This window comes from Bidens hawaiensis, unplaced genomic scaffold (assembly GCF_021521415.1).
Source record: "Bidens hawaiensis isolate Kalapana, Puna unplaced genomic scaffold, B.hawaiensis_p1.1 tig00021522_1, whole genome shotgun sequence".
NCBI classification, from domain to species: domain Eukaryota; kingdom Viridiplantae; phylum Streptophyta; class Magnoliopsida; order Asterales; family Asteraceae; genus Bidens; species Bidens hawaiensis.
The window spans coordinates 194,418-201,253 of record NW_027493350.1 but is presented as its reverse complement, the minus strand read 5'-3'; the positions used below and the strand labels follow the sequence as shown (position 1 = coordinate 201,253).

The 6,836-nt window shown below is 34.5% G+C and overlaps 1 pseudogene across 1 annotated transcript; it reads left to right on the top strand.

Moving 5' to 3' along the window:
* Window positions 1-1,294: 1,294 nt before the first annotated feature.
* On the top strand, window positions 1,295-5,378 carry LOC143563778 (cysteine-rich receptor-like protein kinase 2; annotated as a pseudogene). The gene is made up of 9 exons (XR_013140724.1): window positions 1,295-1,354; window positions 1,438-1,805; window positions 3,136-3,529; window positions 3,600-3,719; window positions 3,879-4,009; window positions 4,129-4,332; window positions 4,406-4,644; window positions 4,745-4,898; window positions 5,044-5,378. The product of XR_013140724.1 is annotated as a cysteine-rich receptor-like protein kinase 2 (transcript).
* Window positions 5,379-6,836: the final 1,458 nt, after the last annotated feature.

The following is a 6,836-nucleotide window of genomic DNA, read 5'->3' as shown; positions in this document are numbered from 1 at the left end:
GTAACGCATAGACAATGGTTTGATATATTAGTGAGTCCTCCAGAGGAATGACAAAACCCCGAGAGAGTTGTACTAGAATCATATACATAGTGTTACTAAATGAATCGTAATGAATCATTAGAAAAATGCCACTTGGATACCCAACAAATATAGCTCACCCAAGTCCGCAAGTTCAAATTTTGCATGTAGGCGCTCAATCAAATTCATAACAAAGCATGAGAAGCTCCTCGTAATAAATATGTCATCAACGTACACCAAAACATAGAAAATATCAAAACCAATGATGCATACGAATATAGGTATCAGACGTACACTAAGAAAATCCCGAAGAAGTAAAAGCATAAAACAATTTGGAAAATCTAGCTAGCATGAAGAGGGTGATTAAAGAAACTTGTCAACTATAGCATTTACAATGCATCACCATTTCTATAACTATACTAAAATCACTATATTTTCTCTTTTTTTTAATTTAATAATATTTTTATACATTTATCATTACTTATTTTATCATACTTATAACCACTTTAAAAATTTATTAAATTAATATTGGTGAACAGTGTCCAACTATACTAATGAAAAACATCATTTTTTTTCTCCTTTCAATTAAGGACCACTCCATACAATATCTATGATATGGAGTCTTCACACATAAAATAAATGGGAGATGGGTTTGGGAATGCTCTTTGATATATAATATTATAATGTTGTTAAAAAGAAATTAACCAGATCAAAAATTTTGTTTATTAACCCTCTAGATTTCGACCCCACACCAAATGGTGTGGTGACAAAGGTGGTTTAGTTTTAAAAGTGGTGGTTATGAGTTCAATCCCTACTATAGGTGGTTTGTAAATAATAATATATTTGGCTGTTCAAAACAAAAAACCCTCTAGATTTCTTGAAAAAGTACATCTTAGTTTTAACTACTGTCTTAACTACGGTTCTAATCTTTGTATGAAAACTTGATTTTATTAGACGTTTTTAGACAAAAACATGTAAAACAAAACCGCATTAAACCACACAACTCACATGACAGAACAATTGGCCATCAACAATTTGACTTTGACAAAACAATTTATTTATAAGTTAGATAACATATTTAATGAATCAGAATCAAATCTTTTTAGTCAAAGTCAATACAAATAATTCACATAATGTAGCAGCAGCCATCAGGCCCAGTGGTCGATCCATATGTCGGCCATATTAACTAGCTTGTAAGTTGATATATATATATATATATATATAGTTCCAGCATATGAGTATTTATTCATCCTTTGAGATGGAAAAACATACTCTGATGGCGGTGGCGGTGGTGTTGCTGGTGGCGGAGGCAGGGGCGGATCCAGCATACAAACGGGTGGTTCCCCGAAACCACCCGAGTTTCGAAATAATAGTGTACGGATATATAGAAGACGCGTAGGAACCACCTTATAAATTAAGAGGGAACCACCTAAAAAAAATTCCTGGATCCGCCACTGGGCGGAGGTGGTGACATCGCAATCCGATTATAGAAATAATACTCTGATTAGACGGTATTGCAGTCAATATGGCGTCTTAAATGACGAGTTTTTCTTAAGGAACCTCAACAACACTTTTTCTAGCATCCGGCGGCAGTTGGCCAACGCCACGGTTCACCAAGCTGTTGCGCGTTCTATAATCAATGGCGAGTCCGTGTACGCACTAGCTTCTTGTAGGGAGTATCTTTCCAACTCGGGGTGTTTGAAATGTTTTGACATTGCTGCAAAAGAGGTGAGGGTATGTGGGATTGTCAATGGTGGTCACGCTGTGTTTGACGATTGTGATCTCAGGTAATTAGTTGTTTACATTTCTTGAAATTTTGTTTTACTTGAATGCTAACTTTCCAATACACATAATTCCTACATTACATTAACTTCGTTTCAAAATACTTGTGCTTTTTATTTCAGTTTCGTTTCAGGTCCACAATATATGATGTGTTATTCATTGTTATTTTAGTTTTCCGTGACTAATTTTTTTTCTTCAATAATAACCCGTAATAAGTTAATAATATGAATGAAAAATCTAACATAGGGATAAGCAAATGTTACCTAGTACAAGTTGGTATCGAATTAGGTACCAATCTTTTGAGGTTCCGGGATCAAATACGATATTAGTACCAGATTTTACCAAATTCTTTTTCTTCGGTACCGGTGCCCATTATATACAAATTTCAATATTGGTATTTTTGCTATCGGTACAAACGTGTCAGTCATCTCACATATATCCTATCAGATTTTCACTAGTCATTAAAAACATCATTTTCCTTTCCATCCCTACATCCTTATTACAGAATCCTTACAGTTTCATATTATCAACACTTTTTAAATTTATTTTTTTTAATAATTATTGCTAACCAGATCAAATTGTTTTAAAAAAAAGTTACGTAACTTATTGTAAATAAGAAATTGCGTTGTTAAAAGTAAAATATTTTTATTAACTGAAGTATGGTTTACAAAATTACATATTTTCCAAAATCATGTTTGAAGGGCGTTGTGTATTTTACATTGGAATTTGGAAACTAATGTTTTGAAGAAATATGTAATTTTAGAAACTGGAGATATAATATATTTGGAGTTGCATGTTAAAGATTGCATGAAAAAACATAGATCATATTATACAAGACAAATCACATCCCCTGAGATATGGACAATCAATTCCCTGAAATAAAGAAATAGTTTTTTTTATTCTGTTGAAACTTAAAACAAATTATATCATATCTTATAGGATTCTAAGTTCTAAGTTCTAACCTACCAAAGACTGACTGAACCTCCTTTTATAACATTTTATATGATTTTAGTTAGCAAAATTTTCAAAATAATGTATCTTTTTCTAATCTTGATATATATATATATTTTTTGGTTCTACATTTTAGTTTTTTTATTCTCATTTGTTAATGATTACTTAAAATTAAAAAATGGTTTTGGTTAACACTGTTTTTGTTTCATAATCTACTAAGGATGTATCACATGTTTTACTCATGTGTTATTGATGGTACTAGTGAAAATTATACAAAATTAATAACAACACAATGATTGATAATGTTTAATAAACACAGCCTATAAATTTCATTCGATATCCCTTCGAGTGTTTTTAGTGGTTCATTGCATTGTTTTTGTAAAGGTACGAGAACCATAACTTCTACATGGAGACTAATGTTCGGGGCAATGTGGGAGTATGCGGAAACCAAACATCTTCTCAGCCGGCATTCATACGAACGGTAAGAAAGTTGTTATCAGACCTTCGAATTGCAACACCAAGAACACCCGATTTCTATGCTGCTTCCATAAGGCAAGTCGCAGGCAGCAATGTGACACTGTATGCAGTTGCACAATGCAATGTGAACATAAGTCAGACGATTGTGTGGAATGTTTATCAATAAGAAGTAAAACTTTATCCAATTGTCTTCCTAATACGTACGGAAGGGCGATTGATGTAGGATGCTTCATGAGGTACTCCAATACTGCGTTTTTCAGAGACAACCAGACTACTGATTTAACAACCTTTTTGAAGGATGGTGAGACATTTTCTTAAACAATGAATAAAATCAGTTATTTGTATTCCTGATCTGAGATACAAATTGGCAGGAAATTCAAGAGCCAAGAAAGCTATTATAGGGGGAGTTCTTGGAGGTACCGGGTTGCTTTTGATCATACTTGTATATTTCTTATGTCGTCGAACCACAAAATCAAGTGACCATGAACAAGGTACACAATCAATCCATATTTTGGTACAATCAAGGACAATTTTTGAGGTTATATGTCTTTGTTATTAAAACTCTAGTAACATTCAAACATATTCTCGGCTTAGTGTTCTGTATTTCATACGTATATGCTGGTAATATATGCGAGCTTTCGACTTGCCAGGTAAGTCAACTGGAGCAACTGAATTGCTGCAAGGCCCAATGTCTTATAGCCACAGTGATTTGATAACTGCAACAAATAATTTTAGTAAAAAGAATAAACTTGGAGAAGGTGCTTTTGGAGAGGTTTATAAGGTACATGTAGTAGCGCAGTTTTCCCGGAATAATCCTTTTACTTTCTTTATTATTGTATGCTCTTTATTATAATCTGAGTGCACTGATATGTTTTTCTTCTTAACTTTTACTTGTTTCAGGGGAAACTAAGTGAAGGGGAAGTAGTTGCAATAAAGAAAACAATAATGGTTTCTAGAGGACGAAAATCATACTTTGATAATGAACTTAAAATAATAAGTAATGTTCATCACCGTAATCTAATACGTTTTCTTGGATATTGTTACAAAGGACCTCACCTTTATCTTGTTCTTGAGTTCATGGAAAATGGTAGCTTGGATAAATTTCTTCGGTGAGTTGAGACCATGTCTTTAGCTGATCACTACTTAAAAGGTTAAAACCTGATACTTGATATAACAATTGGCAGGTGAAAAACGAGGGGGCCTAACTTGGGAACAAAGGTTTAATATAATCTTCGGAGTAGCGAGGGGACTTGCATATCTGCATGAACAATACCATGTCACAATTGTTCACAGAGATATTAAATCAAGCAAAATTCTACTTGACAATGACTTTCAGCCAAGGATTTCGGATTTCGGTTTGGTTAGACTGCTACCCGAAGATAAGACACATATTAGCACCAAAGTTGCAGGGACATTGTATGTTGAACTAACTAAATCTCCTTTTCAATATGATGAATGTTTCTCTTTCAATCAAAATATATTCCCACTCACTGCTTCTAATTCTTGCCGTTGTCAGTGGCTTTGTGGCACCAGAATATGCAATCCATGGGCAGGTTTCTGAGAAAGTAGATACTTATAGCTTTGGCATTTTGGTCCTTGAAATCATTAGCGGAAGGAGGTGTACAGATTTCATAGAAAATGGATCCGTCACACATAACCTAATTGATTATGTAAGTAATAGCTTCCTTGTCTCTCGTCAACAATGAGATTAATGATTCAATAAAACGGGCTTCCAAGCAAGAAGCTAGGACATAAATTGAATAATTTCGAATATATAGTTCATATATCCTTTTGTGTCTTTATTGTGTACAACAGGCATGGAATCTATACGAGAATGGCTTGCATATGAATCTAATTGATGTTACACTAGACCCAAGTGAATATGTAGAAGAAGATGTAAAGAAAATCATAGAGTTGTCCCTAACATGCACTCAGTCACCAGCATCAATAAGACCATCAATGTCTGAAGTTGTGTCACTTTTAAGTGATAGATCACCGGAGCAGATAGAGCCATTGAGGTCTGTAATTACCGAATCGCATGTGCAACGTCCATCAGACACCTCTACATCTGCTCCTTAATGCACATCAAATGCTGCCGCCTAGCTCATTTTGGCCCGGGTTGAAAATGTGGTTCTCATATGACTTTATTGTTCACGTGCTATATGTTATCACAAATATAATACTATTTATTAGATAGCCAATGCTTGGAAATTTCGATATTTTGCAAACATGGTAAACATATATTGCATTTTTGTTCAATATTTGGAGTAACATTATATTTTATTTCTTTGATTATGTTAACTAATAAACAAATAACTTTTCATTGTGAACAAAGATACACGCGGAAGCAAGCAACTGATTGGCGACGTGGATTTAAAGAATATATAAATTTTAACTTCAATATTACATATTATAAATTAAGGAGACCTGGTCGGATTTCACCACGCGTTACAGTGGGAGTCCGCTATTGGGTGTGGGTGGGGTGGGGGTGATTATAAACCAATTCCGAACCTAAGTGTTCAAATAGGTCTAACCTATTTTTTATCATGTTGCGTTCAAACTGGTTCAGATTCGACGGGTCGATAAACAGTTTTTTTGTGCACCTCTAGTGGCTGGGCTCTATTGTATACTACTTGGATTGGGTTTAGTACTTTGGTGGGCTGCCTCTTTGTAGTTGACGATGGTGTTTTGATTGTTGTTTGGTTGCTTTCTGGTGGGCCGAAGTTTGATTTTGTAGCCATTTAGGAAACCTAGATTGTTTGTTGGATTAGTTGATTTGTTCTCTACCGGGGACTTGGCCCAAGAGTGAACTCTTCAAGTGGCAAAGCCCAAAATTTATTTCTTATTGGTTTAGTATTTTCAGTGTTAGATTTAGTACTGTTCGGCGTCAAAGTTTTCAAGTTGAGTCACGTGGGTTGGGTCACATGAAAAAATGCAAAATGGTCGACTTTCTTTAAAATATTGCCAACAGCCCCTAAATGCACAATATCAACACCATCAACACATAATTTTAAACATAAAAATATACACCTAATGACCAACCCAAGTTTAAACATATTACAATTATTCATGAATGATCAACATAATTACACAATTATACATACTTATCTTTAAGGAAAATTGGATTTAAATAATCTAAACCATAGACTATTGTCAAATAACAGTCTCAACTAACAAGTTGGTTGTTAATGGTATCATATTTTAAAATATTTGTTCCCAAGGGCCACGACTAACAGAAGCTTAACTCTGTTAGTCTCTCGTCGTCGGAAAAACATTTTTAACCGGAAAACTTTTTTTATTCCCAAAAAAACGCAACCTTTTTATCCCAAACCTCTTTGTAACCTTAGATTGGACATTTAGGAACCTTTTTCTAGTTAACCCCAAATTAATGAGGTTGCCGATCGGAACCCTAAAACCACTGTCGGAGTCAGCAGCGATAGAAGAAGAGGGTCACACTAGTATGATTGTGATGGATGTCATTTGTGTCAAATTCGATAAGCACCCAACTAATTAGACGATGAACTAGGGCTCAAACGACGGGGACAAACGACTATCCGTTGGTCTGATCTGTTGAGAATCATGTAAATCCCTAACACACAAAAGGTGTG